The 24,454-nt window shown below is 35.6% G+C and overlaps 1 long non-coding RNA gene across 2 annotated transcripts in view; it reads right to left on the reverse strand.

Annotated features, from left to right (window-relative positions):
* The window catches only part of LOC140506235 (uncharacterized), a 148,879-nt gene extending 126,171 nt beyond the window's left edge, over positions 1-22,708 (reverse strand). Inside the window, exons 1-2 of one of the 2 annotated variants that reach the window (XR_011967824.1) lie at positions 22,481-22,708; positions 14,884-15,244 (exon numbers count right to left, since the gene is read on the reverse strand). This is a non-coding gene — a long non-coding RNA (uncharacterized lncRNA). Of the gene's footprint in view, positions 1-14,883; positions 15,245-22,480 lie in introns of those variants that run through there. The other variant, XR_011967825.1, reaches the window with a different exon arrangement.
* Positions 22,709-24,454: the final 1,746 nt, after the last annotated feature.

Consider the following 24,454-nt stretch of genomic DNA (forward strand, 5'->3'; position numbering starts at 1 on the left):
TTCAGAACAGATTTTCAAGATGCTAAAGGTCAACAGAGAGGAGGACAAAGAATACTCTAAATGGAGATGAAGGACATACTTAGAGACTTAAAGATTCAGAATGAGAACAAACACATCATAGGAAGGGGTAGGCATACAGGAGAAAGCGCAGTTGGAATAGTAAACTGGTATAATTGATTGATGAGGTGACATGGTAATAGAAGGATCACTTGATTTGAAGACAAAGGACCGGGGTTCAAATCTAAGTTTTCCTTATAATATGTGTGATTTTAGAAATTACAAGCATACCCCACCATAAGATAATAAATGACAACAAAGATTACTGAATATGTTTTTCCTTAGACTAGTTTTGAGAAGTTTCTTGTGATAGCTCACTCACCTCTAAAATAATAATAAAAATCATATGCTTTTCAGACTACTGAGTATCTTGGAAGTATACCAAGTCTGAGTTGTCTGAAGCATAAATTATGAGTTCAGAAAAAATTGTCTATGAATTCACTCATGAACCTAGTCAATTAATGCTTCCATATCTTTGGAGGCAGAAGTGAAATAGAACTTTGTGATTAATAACATCAAAAAAGAGTCTTCAGTTTAGACTCCACTACTCAAAATATTCTGCCAGAGAGAATGACTACAGAAGGGAACTGTTGCTGACTGCCTCTATAAACACTGGGGCTGATGAGGCATGAAAACCCATTACAGATCAGGGAAATTCATTAGTGGCTGCTGCATACCTTTCTCCATCATTCTGAGATTTTGAGACCCTTATTTACCCATTGCCCTGTGTCCCTTCCAACAAGGGGACCTTTTAAAACTGAGTCATAAGAGATTGATTGAAGTATCTGAAGATGTTTAGCATAAAGAAGAAAAAGTCTAAGATAGACTAAATAACTACAATTATATATTTGAAAAGTTGTCATGTGGAAAAGGGATTAAACTGACTCTGCTTGGCTCTAATAAGAAGAACTGAAATTAGCTGATGAATTGAAGATATATAATATACATATACAGACACATACATATATATCTATACATATATACATATGTATGTGTGTATGTATATACATAGACTAAAGTTGAAGACTAAAGGGAGAAAGTCCTTATAATGGAGTTACCTCGAAATAAAAGTATTGGGTGCCTTTAATTGGAAGTTGGATAATCACTTCTAGGAAATGTTGAAAATGAGATTAATCTTTGAGTAGTTGTTTGACTTGATGACATCTAGGATATCTTCTAACTCTGTAATTCTATTATTTTAGAATTCAAGAAGTCATGAATTTGAGAAATACTCTGAAGAAATAATAGCCATGATTTGATGAATGAATAAATCTAGGGACGATGGGGGAGGAAAATGAAACACAAGGGATAAAGAAGGCAAAAATGTATACAAACCGTATGTTAGGAGAAAATGTTTAGTGGTATTTAATTCTCTAAGTATTTGAGATGTTGTAGACAAGATATATTGATTTATTTCCTGCCTTTCCCCTCAGAAGTAGTTCATTTCAGGATATACTTTGTTCTAAAAGAGCATTTGTATATAAATTTTAGCTCTCCGATTTTTCTAATATCTATTCTATTTTCTTTTTTTAATTTTCCAAATTCATTCATTCATTCATTCACTCATTTATTATTTATTTCCAACAATCACTTCCATAAGTTTTAAATTTTCTCCTTTCCTCCTTCCTCCCTTCCTGAGACAGCATGCAATCTTATAAGGGCTCAACACATATATTCTTATTAAACACATTTTCACATTAGTCATGTTGCATGGAAGAATTAAAAGAAATGGGAGAAAGCATGAGAAAAACTGTGCAAAACCAAACATAACAAAAGAGAAAACATACTGCTTCATTCTGTGTTCTGACTCCATAGTTCTTTCTCTGGATGGGGATGGCATTTTACATCATGAGTCCTTTGGAAATATTTGAGATCCTTGCATTGCTGTGAAGGGTTAATTATATCAAAAACAGTCCTCACACACTGTGCTGTTACTGTGTATAATGTTCTCCTGGTTCTGCTCACTTCACTCAGCATCAGTTCATGTATGTCCATCCAAGTATTTCTGAAGTCTGACTGTTCATCATTTCTTATAGCACAATAGTATTCCATTACATTCATATACCACAACTTGTTCAGGCATTCCTCAATTGATAAGCATTCCCTTGATTTCCAGTTCTTGGTCACCACAAAGAGAGATGCTATAAATATTTTTGTACATGTGGGACCTTTTCCCATTTTTATGATCTCTTTGGGACACAGTCCTAGAAGTGATATTGCTGAGTCAAAGGGTACGCAAATTTTTGTAGCCCTTTGGGAATAGTTTCAAATTGTTCTCCAGAATGGTTGTATCAGCTCATAGCTCCACTAATGAAGAAGGAATGTTCCAATTCTCCTACATCTTCTCCAATGTTTATCATTTTCCTGTTTTGTCATAGGTGTGACGTGGTACCTCAGAGCTGATTTGATTTGAATCTCTCTAATTGTCTACTCCATTTCCCATGTTGTGGATGTGACTGATTTGCCTGTTTCCCCATTTCTGATGACCAGGGACATTGAAAGAAAATCTTAGTACTCATATGACATAGGATTAAAGTTAGCCATTATATCCAGGTTTTTGTCTAGATATAGTTGCTTGGTCCCTGAACTGATAGATTTGTCAACATGTGTGCTTCTGAATCAATAAACTCAAAGCAATGAAAATCCAATGGTGCACTGTATGAAACAAGTAAATGCAATGGAAGAAAACAAACTAAATGTATTAGATCCTTAATACGTGGAAGATTTTGTTGTTGTTGTTGTGACAGTGGTAGTGGTGATGGTGGTGGTGGTGGTGGTGGTGGTGGTGGTGATGGTGGTGGTGGTGGTGGTAGTGGTTAAACTTTCTTGGTAAATTGTATGGCTAGAGTAGAATTAAAATCCCCTACTCAAATGCAACCCGGTGAAATCAGCATGTTTACAATATGCAACCTCTGAGTTTTTTGACTACTTTTCCCCTTTGAGACAGCACAAGGATGTCACGTGCCTGAAAGCTAGAGGCAAACTGATTTGCAAAGGCAAACATGTGCATTGGGAAAGATTGTCTCCAAGCAATATAATTTAGTAAAAGTCATTTCTGTCACAGCACTCCCCTTTCCTATGCTATGATTATATATTTGTATTTTGATGGTTTGCTATTATGTGTGTGTTGTTGTGCATGTGTGTCTTTTAAATTGTATCCTTTTCTAAGTAGCCTCCAGGTGCAAGAACAGTAAGTGCAAAGATCCAATGAATATCAATATTTAAAAAACAGCTTTTAGAAGCATTAAAAACACTACAGTTAACATAATGGGGGAAAGTAGATGGCAACCTTCAGTATATTGTCTCACTAGGATAGGCCAGTTTAAAGAATGGGTCTTGTACCACACTGTAAACTTACACGGAATAGACCTAGTTATATTTCACTGGCAAGAAATCATGGTTTCTCTATAAAAAACCAATGCATTGCTTCCTATTTTCAAAGAGCAAATGTGGGAGCCATTACCAGGCATCAAGCAACAATTCTGGTTGTGTTTTCACAGACAGAACAGGTTCAAGATGGGCTAAGAAGCAAACTCTGAAGGACTGGGTAGCAGCAAGTCAGAATTGGACTCTAGAATATGAGTGAAATGACTCAACATGGCCTTGTATAGCTACGATTTTTTATATCATTCAATTGGGCAGGGCATCAGTCACCAACATTAACTGAGCACCAGCTCCATCTACTAAGGTGCATTGTAAAGGAACACATAAGAAAAAGATGTCACAGTCTGGATAATACAACTGCTAACTTTTCTATCTGTCTGCTCAAAACTAAAAGAAAGTAGGACTTGCATTCTCCACAAGAGAAGGACTGTGGAGGACCAATGGCTGAAATCTAGTCTTGAAGAGTTAGAAACCTGAGCAGCACTGACAATTTCCATTTCAGAGAAGAGGAAGTTAAATACTGGATTCCTGGAAGACTTTACCAACAGATGAAACAGCTATCCATCTTGGGTGAAGATAAATAGCTTAAATATTCAGTTATTGGATGACATAACATTCTGTGGTCCCTTTCAAATTTATTTAACTATGATTCTGTGGTTTTGTTTGAAAATGAAAATAGAAACTTGATACCAGAGAACTCCAAATCAACAACAAACATTTGTTAGAAGAACACATGGCAGGCAATTGGAACACAAAGACAAAAATGAAGAAGTTCCTGTTCATAAGGAACTTACTTTCTATTGACACCAATACAAACCATAGCTCTAGGATAGGGGTTCTTAACCTTTTCACGTATCATGGATACTCGTGGCATTCTGGTAATGTCTATGCACTATGAATTTTTTTAAATAAAAAAATGTTTTGAAACAAAATACATAAGATTAAAAAGGAAACAAATTATATTGAAATAAGTTTTCAAAATATTTTTATAGATGTTCATGGATCTAAGTTTAAGAACCTCTGTCCTAGGAAAATCCTATTTTGAAGTTCAGTTTGGTACTGCCTGCCCAATATTATGTCTAAGACTTAGTGGCTTAACTAGAAATGTTGGCCCACTAAGAAATATTTGAGATAACAGAACATTGAGATAATTGCATCACAACTAGTTCTTTATCATCGTGGAATAGTATAGGTGATGCTTAGGTAATATCAGCCCTCTGGATAGGCATTTGCTTATCTTGTCCAAAACAATCCTTTGCTAAACTTTATGTTTTCCTACACTGACCCTGACATATTTTATGTAGACAAAGGACGTAGTTGCCAAAAGGTTATTTTTTTACTCTAATTTGAAGTTCAGTTTCATTTCCTTTTATATTCCTGCATGCATACCAGAGGAAGGAGCCCTTACCAAGTAGAAGAACCTATCCTCAACAAGTAAAAACCTTTGATAAGTCTAAAAGGTTTTGTCAAGGCAACTATTTGCATATAAATGTTATAGCTTATGGATGTTGGTGGGCTCAGGGAATTTGGAAATCTCCCTTATTGAATTACTAGAAATTTTGAAAATATGGGGAATGAATGAATAAAGCATTTATTAAGTCTTTACAGTTATAATGCACTATTCTAAGTGCTGTAGATAGAAGTAGAACAGCAAAACAATCTCAGTTCTCAAGGCGCTCACATTCTAAATTAGGGCATGGCCACAGACCCAAATCTATGACATTTAACTTGATTTGGATCCCCAGAACCTATTCTTACTGACCCCCTATGCTGTTATAATGAATATGAGTAAAGCCCTATTCTTTACCATCATCTACTACTGGAAAGGTTTCTTAAAGCATTTTTGGAGTAAAAGTGTTCGTCTGCTACCCCTTTATGATTACACGTATTCCCAAGTTACTTGGATTACATAGACTGTGAGATGTTTTCTAGTTCTAGGTCTATGACATTATGATCCTTTCAGAAGGACAGTTCATTCTAAATTTCAGGTTAATCTCCATTTCTTTACCTTGGGACTCTGTCTTCTGATTAGTTCTAATTGCCTCCAAATATCTCCAAACCAAGTTTCCCTTCCTTCTGTTCCCCAACCAGCTTCCAGTTCTAGTTCCCTTGTAGTTATTGTCTTTCCTCATTAGAATGTAAGCCCTTTGAGGTCAACTCGTTTATAGTTACTGTTGTTCCCCAATCGTGATTAACACTTCAAGCCTCCATTTGTCCAAAGACACTGCAGCAGATTGTCATTTCCTTCTCCAACTCATTTTGCAGATGAGAAAACTGAGGCAAACAGGGTTAAGTGACTTGCCCAGGGTCACGCAGCTAGTAAGTATCTGAGGCCAGATTTGAATTCTGGAAGGGTCTGCTTGACTCCAGGCCTGGTGCTCTATCCACTGTGATATCCAGCTCTATTATTAATTAGCATTTGTATTCCTAGCATATAGTGAGTATTTAATAAATTTTTTTTTCCATTCATTCATTTCACGATTTATTCATTCATTTTTCACAGGACAGTGTTTATTAATTCCCCTGTTTATTCTGTGTTCAACTTCTTTACTGTTCATTTAACCTTGGTTGTGGCAAAGCAAAATTCTGTTGTCAAATTGAATGCAAATAGCTTTTTCAACTCTGTTAGAAGCTATTTTTCACTTTGCTGAAGGGTTCCTCCTTCTTGCTATTTTCAGAAACTATTCCTTTGTTTCAGGAGAGGGCTTTGTTTAATTTGGGCTTTTTGTGTGTGCTCAGTGGGCAGGTTTAATCCAATCAAGAGTTCGATTTCCTTCACTAGGTTATCAACAGTCAGCAGACTAAATGGCTATTCTTTGGTCGTGGCCTTGCCTTAGACAATTTGCATGCTACCCAAGTCTAATTCTGTTCTATTATTTTGGGTCTGCCATCTTCCTGGATCACAGAAAGGTAACCAAATGTAGCAGGCAGTAGCAGTAGCTCAATCAATACAGAGCTACAAAAACATGCTTCAATGAAAGGTCATAAGAGAAGCACAGATGCTGCAAAGCCAAGCAAAGAGGGAAAAAAATGCATATGGAAGGTGCTTTATTTCTTCTCCTTGTCCTCCCCAGCCTCTTGCCTCTTACAAAGTAGCTTTAATAAATAAAGCAATAGACACCCACTGAGGCAAAGAGTCCTTGGCCTAGGCAAAAAGACATCTTGCACAGCAAGGAACAGAGGAACAGAAAAGCACAGAGCGCAAAGTAGGAAAAAAGAAATTTTCAAAGAGTACCCAGAGGTTCTGTACATTTATTATACACTGAATTCATTTTAGAAAGGAATATATATTATTTTTCTATATTTCATATATATATATAGAGAGAGAGAGGATCCTTTCCTGTATTTCCTATAATTATATATATATGTTGTTTTCTTATATTTCATTTCATATCGAAAGATATATTTTTGTGTATGTATGTGTATGTTATATATTATATGTGTGTATATGTATATGTACATACACACACATGAGAACAGGAATATTATGTGTGTAACTACATCTATGTCTGTCTGTCTAACTATAGTTCTAACATTTATTTGATCCAATCTATGCTGTTCATCATGTGGCACCTTTATAAAACATGGTCATGCAAATATCCCTTGAACCCCTCTTGAAACAGAGTGTCTGCCAAAAGACTAGGCAGGAAATGAAGTAGTAAAGCCTTTAATTGGTACAAAATAGCTCGCTAAATAACAGAGAAGGTTAAGTAATAAAAATCATCTCCAGGCTTTCCTCATACATGCCAAGGTGCAACTCTCATAGATATCCGGGGTAGTGTAGAGAATGAAACATTCCTTGGAGAATTCGTACCCTCCGGTAATTGCATTCTGGCTAGGATGCCTCTAATGAATCTGTCTCCCAGCACCTGCTGGGTGGGCCTTACTACTTCTCAGTTCTGGTGATGAACAGATCCCTTGGCATGGTCCTAGAGCTTCTGCTGAAGCTTTTGGGGAACTTCTCAGTCTGGGCTCCTAAACAACCCAGCCAGAATTTTGCCTACCACTGCACACTCGAGACTGATGGTCAAATAAAGAAAGCAGCCAAACTGGAAGGAAAAGAAACTCATTAGTGTGCTAAGGAGGCTTGTTTACCAAGAGAAGTTTTAACTTCTTTGGCTCAGGATTTTAATTTATATAGTTTTTTTTCTTTTTTTCAAGCCTGTTTAGAGTACACAGAAATTCAGCATCACTTGGTGACATTTACATGAACCAGCAAGATGCTGTTTGAACCAATAAGAATGTTTACCTAGAAAAATCTTTATTTTTGTGTAATGTGTAACATTTGCAGGGTCAGGCACAGCTAAAAACTAATATGTCCAGCTTTACACATTCAACCAAACAGGAGGGTGATAACAGTTTTTGTGAATTCAGTCCACAGTAGAATGGGGCAAAGGGGTGGTGGTGGCAGGAGTAATTCAGTCAGATTTGGGCTATTGTATCTGTAGAAATAAAGAGGATAATTCAGCCAAGTAGTAGATTCCAGTAACAAGGTTGATTTTCTTTAACAATACTGCCACTCTACTCTGTAACCATCAACTACTGAAGCTTTGCCCTTTTCCATTGCCCTTTGCCTCTAAAGCTATTTTCTATCGCTCTTTGCCCAATAGTTATTGCCATCTGCTGGGGTTCTTATACGTTATTGAGGTTTCTTCTTTCTGTGATGTGGGGGTAGGGCAGGAGTGAAGGGTTTGTAAAACTGCCCTTTGTCTTTGTGCCTTGCAGGATTTTCAAGCATGTGCTCAGCTCTTTACTTAGTCTGACCTCACCATACCTGGAAAAAAAAGTTCAAATTGTTGGGTTATTTTTTTTCCTTTCCTCCCCTGCCTTCAGTTCCCTAATAGGACATGCCAGCTCTCAATCAGCCATCAGTTGAAAAGGGGGAATGAATTTCTTTATTTCCTATGATAACCCTGGTAACTAACATCCATGTCTTAAAAACTGACTTGAAATTAAAGCTTGAGTTGTCACCACATATTTCTGCTACTGTCCTATGTCCTTGTCCTCTCTATGCTGTCTTATTATTTATCTGCTTATTTCTATGTCATGACTGATCAACTAGACTCCACATATTTTAAGGGCATAGACTTTGTCTTGCATCTCTTTAAAATTCCAGCACCTATTATATTTCTCGGTACAGAGCAGGTGCTTGACAAGTGGATGGAAGCTCTTTCAGGGAAGGAAATGTTTCATTTTGGCCTTTGCAGCCCCTAGCACATCTCACAGTACTTGGTAACATACAGTACTAGGTACTTAATAAGTGATTGTTGATTGATAGATAGTGGTGGTGATGGGTAATACTGCATAGTGAAAAGAACAGTGGTTAGAATTAGAACAGCAGCATTAGAGTCCCTGCTGTGCCATTGTAACTTTCACTCATTAATCTGAGGTCCACTGAGTAGATAAATAAAATAAAATGTGGATTATAATAATATCAAACCCACAAGGTTATTCAGAAGAGTAAAAGAGATCAGATATTTAAAGTACTTTTTAACCCATAAAGCACCACAAAAATGTAAGGTATGATTACCAAATCTTTCCATTTTACTCTATGCATTTCCCAGGAGTAGACACAAGTACCAGATTCATTATAAATGTCTAGATGAAGAGTCTTATGTGATATTTATTAAGTACTGCATTCTGTCAGATGTTAGAGAACTAGAAAATAATGACGGAGTTGAAATTGTTTCCATTCCTACGACAGCTACACTCAAAAGTTTGAAAGTTTTCTATCTATCTTCATATGCAGATCCAACAAAGCAGGTTAAACAGGTAACCAACAGGCAAATGGAGGTGCCAAATTTTTAATTCTAAGTTGGGTTCTAGGACTTCTCTAGGAAACAGGGAAAACTACCTGGTATATGTTATCTCTCCTACGGTTAGATAATCACTCTATACCTTAACTCTGGCTATGTTTCCATGATATTGAAAAAACTATGCAATTTGATTCATGATTTATTTTGAGTACTTCATGCGGGGACCCAGACAGGAAAACTTAATTTTTAAAATATGTTTTAGATCGATATTAGAAAATCAGCTTTTTAGTTTATTTCCTTTAGAAATAATACCAGTTGTTTTATAAGAATCCCTGAAAAATTGAATACTTAAGGAATTCTATCTGTTGCATTAATATGTCTATTATAAATATGATAACTTACATTGGATTTTACAACTTTAGAATACTTGTCCAACAATGTACCCAGAGAACTTAGAGGGTGCTTATTCATGATAAATATATGTATGTATATATGTATGTATGTACGTGTGTATATATAGAAACACATATATGTGTGTGTGCTATATATGTGTATTTGTGTGTGCTTGTGCATGCTCTTAAAGAGGAATCCACTTATGTTTTTCTTCCCTTTTTTTGCTATAGTTACCTTTTCTTTCATTTACAATTTTATTTCAGTTGGGGAAGGCTTTCACACGCACCAAGAAAAGCAATCTTCACTGGCTCTATTACTCTAGGGTTTTTTTTTATATTTGTTGTACACATTAATAAATACATGTTGAATGAGATTGAAATAAACAAATATTGCATGGATTCCATTTCCTAATTTTCATGGTTACTCTTCTCTACACATGTTCCAGATTTTCAATGTTTCTTCTAAATTTGGCATGCAAAATTGCACATAGCTTTGAGAGAGAGAGGGAGAGATGGAGAGACAGAGCTCAGACCAGGACGTAATTGCAACTATAGTGACAACAAGAGGAATATGACAGCTATTGCGTCTCTCACTTTGGGCACCATGTATCTGTTAATACAGTCTAAGATCCCATTGGCTTATTTGGTTCTTACCCTCCATTTGTAACTCATACTGAAGATGCATTCCACTAAAATCCAAAGAGAATTTTTTCAGTCATTTTTTCCTTCATCTTATATTTGTGCAGTTGATCATATTTTACTAAGTGTGAGATTTTACATTTATTCCCAGTAATCTTTATCTCTTTATTCCTCTATTGTAGCTTCTTGAGGTCTTTTGAATCCCAGTTCCATCTTCAGTATATTTACTTTACTTCTCTGCTTGTTGACATCTGCGAATTTGACAACTATGTCACCTATACCTTCATCCAAGTCATTGATAAAATGCCAAATGAGGCCAAGGACAGAACACTACAGCATTGATCAACTCCATTAATATATTTGATTAATAATTAATATAATTTAATATTTAATTATTATAAATTAATTTTTATAATGAATATGTTTTGAGTCCAGTCAAACAACTGGTTGAGAAATCACTTATCTGTACAATCACATAACCCCCATCTCTCCATTCTTTACAGAGGATGTGATGAAAGAATTTCTCAAATGCCTTAAATACACTAAATCTACAGCATTCTCTTTATCTATCTAGAAGTGCATACTTCTTCCTCCCTTCCATATAATGAAGATATATCAGCATAAATTTCAAATCTATATATAAAATACTTTTTCTGTGGACCAAAACATGACAGCAGATATAATGTAATAATGATAGTAACAACTAACATTTATATAGAACCTATTATATGCTAGGCACTGTGCTTACTACTTTATAAACTTAAAGCCATCTAATCTTCACAACAACCCTGAGAGGTAGGTGCTATTACTATTCCCATTTTATAATTGAGGAAACTGAGACAGAAAAAAATTAAGTCACTTGCCCAGGGTCACAGAAGTAGCATCTGAGGTCAGATTGTGTCAAGTCTTTTGATCCCATGCCCAGCACTCTTCCCACTGCACTCCCTAGGTGGGAATTATATTCTTCACATTATCAACAGCTCTTGCTCTGAAGCAGAAGAATTGGATTTGAGTCCTGACTACTGTATTTCATTGCTGTGGGTAGGACACTTTGCCTTTTTGGATCTGAGCTTCCTATTCTGTAAAATAAAGATGATGCTGCCTCTAGTTCCTACTGCATAAAGTTGCTTTGAGAAATAAGGTAACATATAAAATGTTTTGTACAAGTTGCCTCAATGTATTAGCGCATATATTACACTGCATTATAATACATCATATCATATTATCATGCCATGTTATATTATGTCATATTATAATATATTACTTTTGTTGAGTCTTTTTTTCAGTTGTGTCTACCTCTTTTGGGCCCTATTTAGGGTTTTCTTGGAAGAGATACTAGAATGATTTGTCATTTTCTTCTCCAGCTCTATTACAGAAAACCTGAGAGAAGCAGAAGTGACTTAAGTGAGGGTCACACAACTAGTAAGTGTCTGAGGTCAGATTTGAACTCACAAAAATGAGTTTTTCTGACTTCAGACCCAGCATTGTCTCCACTGTGCCACCTAACTGCCCTGTAACATAATATTTTTGTGTATGTATTTGTGTGTGTGTGTGTACGTATAGTTATGTAAATACGTATATGTGTGTATCATATATTTTCTTGTTTTCTTGCTTCTCCCCTCTCTATTTTTTAGTTCTCTTTCTCTTCAAATTAGCTTGCATTTGCCAGACTATATATTTGTTATAACATTTCTATAAAATAATGGCAGAGAGTATTGCTAATTTTGTATTTCTCTGTTCAGAATCTAGAATCAACTCTATGAAGATGGGAGAAGCTATTAGGAATCTGTAAGTTGTGAATTGGTTAGAGTTCTGGGAATAGAATCAGGAAGATCTAAATTCAAATATAGACCCAGACATTTGCTAGCCCTATCTCCTTGGGCAATTAATTTCTCTTTGCTTCAGCTTCCTCTACTGTAAAATGGGGATAATGATATTAACTATCTCCAAGGGCTGTTGTAAGCATAAAATGAGTTAATGTTTATAAAGCTCTTAGAACAGTGGCTAACTAGGTACTCCATAAATGGCAGCTACTATTGTTGCAATAATTAAAATGAGAGTTGATAAGGGTTTGAATTCGAGAGGATAGAAGTTAAAGATACTGAGGAGGTAGAATTAACAAGCCTTGGGAACTAAATGGATACAGTGAATTAAGGCAAATGAAGAGTCAAAGATGGATCCTAAAGGGATACAAATAAGGGTCCATGAGTGAGTTCATGAAGAGGAATAATTGCATCTAGCTAGGGATATCAGAGAAGAATTAACTGATATGATGGATTAGTTGCTTCTTGAAGAGAAGGGAGAATTTCAAAGGTATAAATTGGGAAATGTGAGTCAAGACGAACTTTCCAGGTATAAAGGAAGGCAAAAGCAAAGTTGAAGAAACTTTGATGATTGTGAAGAACTCTTATGTGGAAATAGTGAAAGAAAAGACTAAAAAAAGTGTGTTGGAGACAGAATGGGAGGAGGTTTTGAATTATCAGATTAATGGACTTCTTCATGAATCTCATATCCAAACTGATTAGTGAGTTGTAATGTAGTCCCTCATTGTCAGTGATCTTCTCCTTCTATTGAATCATAAGTGAATACCATAAGAGAGCTTATTAAAATCAATGAATGATTCATCAACAACCATTTGGAAGTATGTCTCCAAAAGTTATCAAACTATGCAAAACTTTTGACCCACTTACAAGTAGACCTATACCTCAAAGAAATAAATCAAAGTGTAAAAGGACGCATATGTGCAAAAATATTTATGAATGTTCCTTTTTGGTAGCCAAAAAAGCTGAAATTATGGGAGTATTCTCCTATTGGGAAATGGATAAATGATGTATGGCATCTGAAAGTAACAAATATTATTACACCTTAAGAAATGACAAAATTTCTGAGGACTCTGGGAAAACCTCTCTCATGAACTCATGCAGATACAAGTGAGCAAACCTAGGAAAATAAGTTATACAATGATAGGAAATCATATAATTCTTTCATTTTAGGGAAAAACATCTTTGAAAGACTTTAGAACTATGATCTGTGCAGGGTACAGTGATAAACCATGTTTTTAAACAAATAAAGATGAAATACCCTATTTGCCTTATTCAAGAAATCATTAACTTAAAATGCAAATAGAGATATACATTTTAAGACAGGGTAAATGTGGGGATTATTATCATTATCTTACTATGCATTTACATAATGAGTGTATTTTTCTCTCAGCTGGAATTTAGGGGAGCAATGGGAGGGACAAAATTAGACAAACAGACAGACAGACAGACAGACAGACAGACAGACAGACAGATAGATAGATAGATAGATGGATAGATAGATAGGAAGACAGATAGGTAGATGTAAGCTTAAAAGAAAAGAAATACCTGCACTGATTAGAAAAATCATTTCACTCTCCAAAACTTTTAAGTATTTATGAACTTCATGTTTCTAAGTAAAGTGCTAACAAACACGAGTGAAACAACTTCTGCCCTTGAAAGTTTGTATTCTAATGACTTTTTATAGCCTTCTCAAGCAGAAGACAGCTAAAGAGAAGGCAAATTTCACAATTGTTTTGCAGGTTGAATCACTCCATAGATCGTTAATTGAACTCTGAGCTTTGTTACACATTGACACAACAACGTGCCTTCCAACTTACTGAGGGACATCGGACCTTCTAGATTCAGTACTCTATTTTTTTCATTAATCTGGGCACTAGTCAGATGCCTAGTTAATTACCTCACAGAATAGCATTCTCCTTCAACTTCTCTAAAAATGAACAACAAATCCTTAAATCCAAATAACAGCAACTCTCAAATCACAACCACCAAAGTTGCTTTGATCGTCCTCATTCATCTTCAGCTTTGTTTTCTTTGAATTGCTATATTTATCCCTATGTCCTTGACAGAAAGATAGAGAGTTCAATGATATTTTGAAAGCCTCTCCCCTATTCTAAGTACTTCCCAGATACTGCCTTCTTTCACATTAATATTATTGATGTAAAAATGAAAGTCACCTGAAGCAAATTGGGCATAAGGCGAGAGAAAGTAATGGAGTAGTGTTTTTTTTTTCAAGTGTAAGATTTCACATTCCAAGGGATTCATGTAGCCTCCTGCTCACAAACAAAACTGGGAAAGCAATCAGAGGAGGAATGTAGAACAACCTACAATTCCATAATTTGAAATAAAACTCAACCTTACCGAAATGCAGCAGAGTAGTAATGGGAATTTATTACATCCATCCATCCAGGTGTTTTATATGGAGTCTTAAGTCATTGCAAAAGAAAAGTGTCTACCTAAAAATAGGAGTGTCTCATGTTTTTGGTCCTAGCAGTATTAGCAAGCTCCTCACGACATTTTCTTTTGACCCTCTAGGGTAGGTGTTATTGCTTGGGGGCACTTACTGTCTTCATCCAGACACTGAAAAGTGTCAGCTGGGCAAGTTTCCCTACCCTGTGAAGAGTAAAAGGAAGGAGCCATAGGCATCTCCCAAATCCCTATCTCCCAGTCAGCACTGCAGGGCCATGAGTTCTTCCCTCATCACCATCCCAGCCCTGGAAACATGATGACAGGTAATTATGAGAACTAAATAGGCTCAGCATTGTCATTTTCAGAAACTGCTTGCAAAGCACACAAACTCCATTTACTGTACTTTTCCCTCCTTCAACTACCAAGACAAATTAAAAAGATTTTTATTTAGAATTGTACATCCCACAACCATTTTTATTATATTTTACTGCAGAGAAATTTCATTTTCTCCATGTAAGATATATGTCCATGTTTATATTTTTAAAAGCCAAGTAGTTTACTGAAGTGACCAATAGTCGGGCTTATTATGGTCAATTAAGTAAAAAAGATGGAGAAGTCCCAGCTTGAGTGATACAAGAGATAACAAATGGGTCTCCATTCATCAGTCCCCAGAAATTTTCTTCATAGAGGAATTTTTTTCTTCCAGTACCATGTTAGATATGAGCATCCTTTTCATTTAGCGGAAGTCTGTTCATTTAGATAGCCAGTCAATTTAAGGCTCCTTCACCTGTTGAAGAAAGATTTTATTATTGCAATAGGGAACATTTGGTTCATATAGGGGTGGGCTGAGGGATGTGAATGGAACATATTGTCCACTATTACCTTAAATAAATACACTTTTTTTCTTTAAGAAAACCCACTGAGATTTATATACATTATTCTTTTTTGAATTATTCCTCCTCAGAATTCACTGACTGTTCCAGTTGCAACCTGAATTTTCATGAAGCCTATTTTCTTATCTGTATCCTAATTAGCCTTTACAATCTAATGAGCCCTAGCTGTTGAAAGATATACTTTTTTTTGTTGTTTGGGGTTTTTTTTCACTGCAAAGAAGGGTAATATTGTGTCATTTGTAAAAAAAAAAAAATGCATGATCTTCTAAGACAATTGCTTTGCAACTTTTGTTTCCTTTTAAATTTCCTCAAATAGCCAAACCATTCATCAAGAGTCATCTTAAATATGACAAATCCAGAAGCACCACTTCTAATATTTGAGAACTTGCTAAGTCTAAAAAGCTAGCATTTCCCTAAAGTAATTTGCAAACAAGTTATAAACACTAACGGACACATCCTAGACTAACCCAGGAGTGATGTTTACAAATCAGCCCCCAATTTAACTAGCATGAGAAAAGATTTTAAAAACAGGATAAACCCAATTTCCAGTTCAGGAGGCATTCAGCAATAGGGAAGAAGTAATGGAATGGGAGGAGCAAGGAATATTTGCAAAGTCAGTTTGGGACCTGAGAGAATTTGAGTAATTTAGTTTGTTGCCTGTGCATCTGATCATTTATTTAGCTTCCCAGCGAGGTTCACTAACATTTTTGTTTGTTATTTTGAATATAGAACTCCTCCTCTGAGGCAAGAGAAAGGAAATGAGGAATATCGGAACCAGTTAGCAGCAACAAATGTTATAGGATGTCTTGTGGGTGTTGGAAAAGGAGTCACATTTAAGGAAAAGAAAGAGAGAAGTGAAGCAGGGATGCCAAGCGGAAAAATGGAAAGCACACTTGGACTTCATTCGCATGAAAGCCCACCCTGTCCTTTGTGAACATTATACCGAGTAGGGACAAGTGAGACAATTGATCCAATGTAGTTTCAGAGATCAACAAAGGCCAAGCTCTGAGTTTGCCAGGAGTAACACAACAATTTAAAAAGGACTAAGCATGTATTCCCCTCGCAGAGTTAAATAATAATTTATTGATGCCACATCTTCCAGGATAATGTTAATGGCGTCAGTTGTAAGAACTAAGTATTGAAATCACTGACCTGACTGGATTGAGGCCAAGGAAAGAGGTTCAAAAGGGTAGGCTGCCTACCTCCAAAGCTACTGAATGTAATCCTTATTATGGGCACTCTTATGTCACACAGCTGATTTCCCATCCCCAATCCCCCATCTTTATACCTCTGTTAACTATGCCATTATGTTGCTGCCAAATTCTTTGGCTTATCAGACTGAAGGCCTTTCTGGAAAAGAAAGAAGGATCAGGTGATATTCACCTGATGGCAAATATTTTCTACTTTCATGGCAGAGCAGGTAGCTGCCTAAATAGAATGAATCTTAAGTGGCATTATACACACACATACACATACATACATATACAGATACATATGCTCATATACATATATATGTATTTGAATAAATACATATACTGAATAAGTTTATGGAGTTATAATTATAATTTTAATTCATACCAACCAATGTGAATACTTTAAGAGATGTGAAATTTTATGAGACATTTTCTGCATCCAGAGAAAGAACTGATAAATAGAAGTACGTATAGAATGATTTTACATATACATATATGATATACACATATGTGTCATGTGTTTTATATCTATATATGTATATATACATATGTATGTGTATGTGTATTTTTATATATGTGTATATGTATACGTACACACACATATATATCTTTGTGTCTAATGGTAGCCATCTCTAGGTCAGGGAGGGAGAAAAAAAAAGAAATTTACATCATGTTATTATTAAATTTTTAAAAGGAAGAGCAAATTATACATATTCAATTTGTAATTTCATGCACACTCATTTTTTATTTATACTACACTATAGAAATGCTTGTTTTATTCCATAAATTAAAAATAAAATAAACATTTTTTTTAAAAAAAGAGATTTGAAAGGTCAATCTTCTAACTTGATCCTTAATTTAAAAAGAGCAGCAACAGAAATTGCTATTCTCCTGATTTTGCTGCAGTCTGTCCGATTATCAACAGTATTTCATTTAGAATTGTAGTAGGACAAAGGACTGGACCTATGATTTCATTGGTATAAGAAACTTCCAGCCAGGGATGTATATTTAGCATCTAGCTCTGAAAAAGTAGGAGAAGGAGGAGAAGTAGGAGTTGATGAATGTCTCCATGACACATTCTTTTGAAATTTAATCTGCATTATTAACCATTTCTCCAATACTTTTTAAAGATTAACCGGTATTGTCAAACTCAAATAGAAACAATAGACTCTAAAACATCCATAAGGATCCCAGCCAGTTGGATTTTGACTTAGACAACCATATATTTATATATTTCTTTTTTATTAACGTATCAACACATTAAAATCAGATTGGAACTAAATTTTCATCTGGGTGGCGTTGCCCTAAGGAGTGTTGTATGCTACATTGCCCTGTGTTTGATACTTCTCATCTACACTACAAAACAATAAATCAAGCCCTGATTTATACTGGGTTCTGTGGTGTAAATGTTCATATTAAAATTTTAATATTTGACTCTTGGTAGCCATTATTAGAGTACTCTAGTATACCCCTACTCCCAGGTGTGGGAACTCCCTCTGCCAATGCATGTTGAAATTTTCAATCCAACTTATCATCTTAGAGAGTTGCCTGGAACACTGAGTGGTTAAATGACTTGCCCAGGGTCATATAACATGTAACAGTCATGGGACTTGAACCTAGTACTTTGAGGCTGGTTTTGAAGCTGACTCTCTATCCATCAAGTTAGGCTGTCTCTCCACTGAGTTGTCATTAGTAATCAAATGGGATATTGGATGTGAAAGTGCCCACTGGCTAATGCGAAATGCTGTCACTGCTGTCAATGAAATGGAAGTAACTCTAAGTCATTCCCAACTTTCTTTCCCTAGTGATGCTTTTTTCTTCTTCTTTATCAAGTCAATTACTTTTGTTTATAAGACAAAGAGTACTATGTTTGTGTTTCCTTGACATAGAGAGTTATGGATCTACAGAAACTCCTCTTAATAATATAGTTTTGCCTTCTCTACCACCTATGGTCTTACAAAAAATACTTGAAACACTGACAGGTTTAATAGCTTTGTAGGTCATTCAAAACCTGTGTGTCAGAAAATGGACTGGAACTTCGTGTTCCAAAGCTAATTTTCTGTCCACTACTCCAAGCTTTCTCTTAAAGCTTTGATGAAGTTTCAGAATCATATAGTCTAACACCTTCCTGTGTCAAATAAATTAACCAAGTCTATAAAATGAAATTACTTACCCTAAGACACGTAGTTATTTAGTGTCAGGACAAAGATTAGAACCCAGGTCTCTGTCCTCTTAATCTAATATACTTCTCAATCAATATACAGCACTGTTTTAAGCTCTCTAGAAGATGTGTTAAAATAGAATTATTTACCTGCCTAAGCAACCTATTGTATCATAATCTTATCATATATTATACATTCCCTAAGAGAGCACTGTGCTTGAGGAAAAAAAGATAAATCCGACATGTTTTCTTGGATTTTAGGAAGAAATCGTCAGCAAATTTAGAAGCAGGAAGCAATACTTTAATGGTCAGATCACATTAAGATTAGAATTATATAATTTTAAGAGTTCAAGCAGACTGAGAAGGGCAGTCAATCAAAGCACCAGCCAACAAACACATATTAAGGGCCCCTTACCATGCTGGTATTGTACTCAGCTGCAGCTCCTTTCTGAACGTGAACTTTATGCTGTACCTGACAAGTCATTATCTGAATTTCATTAAAAGAATGCCAGAGAGGGAACATCATTACTTCCAGTTTCAAGACAGCTCAAATTCTTTTCCACTTCCATCCATCATTTCTAGTCCTAGCATCTGAGGCCAGCCAGAACAAGTTTAATCTCCCTTCTCTATGATAAGCTTTCAAAAACTTAAAGACAATTATGATGCCCAAAACCCTTGTCTTCTCCAAGCATAAGATCCCTATTCCCTTAACTCTTTCTATGGCCCAGTGTCCATTCTCTTCAACATCCTTGTTACTGCTTTTTTTTTTTTTTTTGAAACTTGTATATCTCCTGCCTAAAATGCAGTGCCCAGAAATGAACATTATATTCTAGATATAATCTAACCATACAGAGTACGAGGTGACTATAATTTTTCCATTTTTATCAAGGTAGCCTAAGTTAAGCTACTAGATGCTTTTTCTCAATTAATCTTGTTTAGGAATCTGTCCTTTATCCTGTACTTATGCGGTAACATTTTTGGAAATTTGGACATATAAATTTTTATTTATTTCTTCTAAATTCTAGATTTTTGTATTCTGGTGATAGCTATAGGCTACTAGTTCTCTTCTACTTTGATTGTTTTCTACCATGTTGGCTACTCATACAACCTTTGTGCCATGTGAAAAATTAACAAACTTTCTATATATAACCTCAAACAAGTTGCTGATAAAAATGTTGAATAACTCAGGATCAAAGACCTTTGCGACACTACATTAGAAACAACCTTCCAAGTGACAGTAACTACTTTGGGGGAAGTCCATTCATTTAACTAGCTACAAATTCACCTCATTATATTCTAATATACATCTTTCTATGCATCCCATGAGAATCTACAACACACGATTTGTTGAAATCCAGATATATTTTGTCTTTGGCTTTACACTGGTTTGACAATTTAGCTACCTTATCCAAAAATTCAATGAGGTTGGCCTCTTGCTGATTATTTATGATGAAGTTTTGCTGGGTTTTGGTGATTCTATAGTGGTGAAGACCAAAGCAGCCAGGAGTTAACATAATTACAGATATTAATTTCTTGGCTAGAATAACAAAATAAAAATAGATGAGATCACTGGTGGGGAAACTGCTGAAAACAAGCCTTGTTTGGCCCCCAAACTTCCTTGTGAATGATAATGATTTTGTATATCCTCTCTCCCTCCCTCCTTTCCTTCCCCCCATTCAAACACGCACACACACACACAGACACACACACACAAGTTACTAAATCAGAGATTGTATGATAGCCAATCTCATTTAACTCTTGTTTTCTGTTACATTAGTACAACAAAACTACTTAAGGCAAGAGACCATACCTACTCAATAACTTATAAGATTCATTCATTTATTAATGCATGCATACATGCATTCAAACTCCCATAGCATCAAATAAAACAGACTAAGGCACAATCCACTAGGATTTTGCAATCTAAGTCAGCAGTCAAAAAGGACAGAAATTCAATAAAATAGAATTCCTTTAAAATTATAGTGTTTGGCAAAAAGACTAACATTAGCCTTTCTCCAACTCCTTTCTATCCTCCTTCAACTCCCTCCAGGCTTTTCTCTTAATGTCGTGATGTTTCAGGCAATATGATTTGACCTGAGGTATAATCAGAATCAAGATAATAATAACCCACATTATAATAGGCTTCCACCAAATATAATGTTTTATATACAAAGAAGCTGCTAGCTAGTATAAATTAAAGGAAAAATCAAGAAAGAGGGTCTAAGGAGGAAAGGAATTCTAACTCTGGCAATAGGAAAAGATTTCAAAGAAACCTTTTTAAACTCCTGATAAATAAAATTATGTTGGATAGGTCTAGGCACTGGATTTAACTTAATTGTGGACAAAATAACTGAATATGATATTGTAATTAAATCAAGGGAGCGTGGAAAAATGTACTTGTCAGATCTATGGCTAAGGAAAGATTTTATGACCACCAGAAATAGAGGAGATTACAGGAAGTAAAATAGATTAATTTTGATACTTGAAATTAAGAAGCTTTTGAATAAACAAAACTAATGAAGCTAAAATGAGAAGGAAAACAGAAAACTGCAAAAGAATTTTTGTAGCAAGTTTCTCTGATGAAAGCTTCATTTCTCAAATATATAGAGAACAGAATCAAATTTATAAAAATAAGAGCCACAGAGAAAGAAATCAGTCATCAATCAATAGTCATATACTATAATGATCTAAATCACTACAGAATAAAGAAATGTAAATTAAAACAGTTCTGAGGTACCACATCATACCCATCAGATAGGTTAACAGGAGAGAAAAAGGAAATGATAAATGAAGAAGGGAATGTGGAAAAATAGGGACATTAATGCACTGTTGGTGGAGTTCTGAACTAGCCCATCCATTCTACAGAACAATTTGGAACTATGGCCAAAGGGTTATAAAACTGTGCATATTTTTTGAACCAAGAATACCACTACTGGGTCTGTATCCCAAAGAAATCAAACAAAACAGAAATAGACCTTTTTGTACAAAAATATTTATAGCAGTTCTTTTTGTGGTGGCAAAGAATTGGAAATTATGGAAATGACCATCATTTGGAAAATGACTAATCAAGTTGTGGTGTATGATTGTGATGGACTACTATTGTGCTATAAAAAATGATAAATAAGATGTTTTCAGAAAAACCTGATAAGACTTCTATGAACTCATGAAAAGTGAAGTGTCAGGTGAACATTGTAAATAGTAACAGAAATATTGTGAGGATGTTTAACTTTGAAAGACTAAGTTACTCTGATCAAGACAATGGTCCAAGATAATTCCAAAGGACTCATGACAAAAAACATTCTATCCACCTCCAGAGAGAGAACTGATGAACTCTGAGTGCAGATTGAAGCATCTTTTTTTAAACTCTTGGAGTATGTGAAATGGGAATAGTGCTGGATTTACTATGTATTACACAAGTTTGTTGTGAGGATCAAATATATGTTAGAGAAAACGTTTTGTAAATTATAAAGCACAAGATATTACTAGAAGGACATTGATGTAATAACAATTTAGATGGACTAAGTCTCATTTATAAGTTGTGCAGAGAAGCCAAATTGAATAACAGATGGAAAGCAGGCTTCAGAATCAGGATGCTCTGCCTGTTAACACCCTGCCTCTGTCATCCTTTGGCTGCATGACCCTGAACAAATCACATAACTTCTCAGCCCTCCAAGCAACTCTCTTAAGATAAAAAGTTGTAGAGTTCCTGCAGATGAGCATTGGAGAAACAATTTCCTCACCAGGAGGAAAATCGCAGGTTCAGCCAATAAACTTACTTTTTAAGTTGTCCAGGGAAGATTAAATTGTCCAGTTGACTCCAATGCTGACTCTGGTAGCAGAAGCTGAAATAACTCCTAAGTTATATCCCTTGGAGCAGCAGCATTTTTTCTCCTGGTGGATATCGCCTATTCCCTTCTTCTTCTAACACAGTTTTCCAGTAGGTATTTTATGTTAGGCATGTCTTGTGGATGGTTTACGAACAGGATAGGTCAGAACCAGTCAGGGCTGGGAGTCAGACCAAATTATTGGGACAGAGTAACTGGCTGTAGTTTAAAGGGAAGGTGAAGATAAAAGTTCAGGGTCTCATGCTGGCAATATTCAGAAGCCTAGAAGCCTTACCTGATAGAGGCATGATCCAAGTATAGGCTAGGGATGTCAGTGTTTGGTGGTATAAGTCTGGAAGAAATACACAGGCTGAAATGGAGTTTGAGTCCTCAATCATGTTCTGGGGGTCATGTTTTTATGTAGTCATAAGGAAAAATGTTGAAAACGGATTTTAAAGAGGATTCAAATAATAGGAGGGTAGGTCCATATAAAAGTGTAACTATTGCCAAACTATTACTTTGGATAAAGTTCCTCCGTGCCTTCTTCTCTGACTTTAAGCAGCCTTTCTGGGGTGAACAAATGTGTACTGAAGTTGACATGAATTGGTCTCTGGAAAAAGTCTCTAGGAAAGACTAGGTCCTCCTCCATGTGGAACTATATGAGTCATAGGGTCACAGAAATAGAACTCTTAAGGACCTCAGAGGTCAAAGTTCTAATATTTTGAATCTCTCCATAGCTCAGTGTCCAAGTGCCTAGAAGAATGAAGCAATTTCTTCCCCATCTTTGGGACCAGTGTGCCTTGTTACAGATGGATATAGATAAATGGAAAGTTGGGCAGAAAGATCATGATGTCTGCTGGGATTGTAGGAATATCAGCTAAGAAGCCTAGCCAATTAAACAAAATAAAAAAAAAATCAAACTGCAAATTAATCATTCAAATGCTGCCAGAAAGGAGGTTTAGCCTACACCTTTGCTCAATTTGGGAATAGTTCAAAGCACAAAGCTACCTCTTCTCCAGAATGTTTGGTGGATAAAATGGAAAACTTTCCTGAAACTGTCTGAATAAAATTCACTCTCAATAAGTCCTTTATGCTTTAAGGCAAATATCCGGGAATGTTTTCCAATCAGGGGGTAAAAGCTTTAGCGAGGATTTGGCAATCAGCTGTAATAAATGGTATTAGTTGCCCGTCAGCTGCCACAGAAGATTTCTTGTTTGCTTTTGTGGGAATCAGTGTAATTAATGTCTCCCTTATTTCTCTGGTAAGAAAGCTTTTACTGAAGGCTCCTTAAAAGGTTGACTATAGGACCATGCTCAGCAGATTCTCAAAAGATTTATAGATGCCATCATGTCCAAGAATTTCAGAGTAGCACACCAAGTTAATTTTTCTTCTCTAACTAAACCTTATGAATTAGCCTGAGAAGGAAAAATTCTTTTAATTTCTCAATCTAAATATCATCGACTTTATTTAATTTATAACTGCTGAGATCTATGATTCTGATTACATACACAATGTTCTAATACTCCAATACCTTACTGGATCTCTAATCCTATCAATCTGGTAGCCCTTCTAGCTGCAAACCATCTTTTCCAATTCCATGTGACTATCCTCCATGACATCCCTTCACTTTAGGGAATTTACCAGCATGATGAAGATCTCCTTTGTATTCTCTTGATGGCAAGAGAATAACAATAGTGTACATAGACTGTCCATCAGTTAAGCTTCCTTCTTGATATATGATTAGCCCATGTTCTATTTTGTTCTTGTATTTCCTAGATAATGTCCTTGACACCACTTCTGTGGAGTAAGCCCTGGCTTGTGATAGGTTGCAGCTTGCTCCCACAGGAGATGCATCTTTCCTCTGCTCCTTTGATGATTGTCAGTTTCAAGTTATCAGTAAATAGATTGATGTTTCATGGTTCATTG

This window comes from Notamacropus eugenii, chromosome 5, assembly GCF_028372415.1.
Source record: "Notamacropus eugenii isolate mMacEug1 chromosome 5, mMacEug1.pri_v2, whole genome shotgun sequence".
NCBI lineage: Eukaryota > Metazoa > Chordata > Mammalia > Diprotodontia > Macropodidae > Notamacropus > Notamacropus eugenii.